Source organism: Mesitornis unicolor, unplaced genomic scaffold (assembly GCF_000695765.1).
Source record: "Mesitornis unicolor isolate BGI_N332 unplaced genomic scaffold, ASM69576v1 scaffold8102, whole genome shotgun sequence".
NCBI classification, from domain to species: Eukaryota; Metazoa; Chordata; class Aves; order Mesitornithiformes; family Mesitornithidae; genus Mesitornis; species Mesitornis unicolor.
Window position 1 is genome coordinate 23,335 of NW_010168451.1, and position 560 is coordinate 23,894.

The window sequence follows — 560 nt, forward strand, 5'->3', positions numbered from 1 at the left end:
TGCAGCTCTGAGCTGATCAAGAGCAGCAGAGACAGACCGGGGTGCTTTTTTACTGTAGAGCTCCTTACTGCTCTAACAAATGCTATTCCAGGCTGCTCTGAGCTCCCCCCACCCCAGAGGAAGGTATGATCAAACACCACAGATATTCAAAGTAGGTTTTAGTGACTATTTTGCTCCTGCTTAAATCAGCCCCAGTAGCTAATGCTCCAGTGCAGTAGCTCATACTCTAAGGATGTCACCCTGAGCTAAACAGCACCCAGCAGCAGTTAGGAAATGAACTGCATTCTCCACATTACAGCAACCATGGACCTGTGGTGATCACTAACAGATAATGAACCTTTACTGATTTCCAGTGTTGAAAAGACAATAGGGATGACAGTGAAACTGCGTATTTTTTAAGTTTTGCTTTTTTCTTGTAAAGCTTCAGCCATTTCAGACCTAATGCTAACAATTCTGAATTAAGTGGAAAAATAACTGCCGAGTCTAAGTGTTCCTTTCTGTACCTTTGTGCTGGTGTAGTGCAATTAGCACAAATACCTTTTATATAAAATGGTCATTCC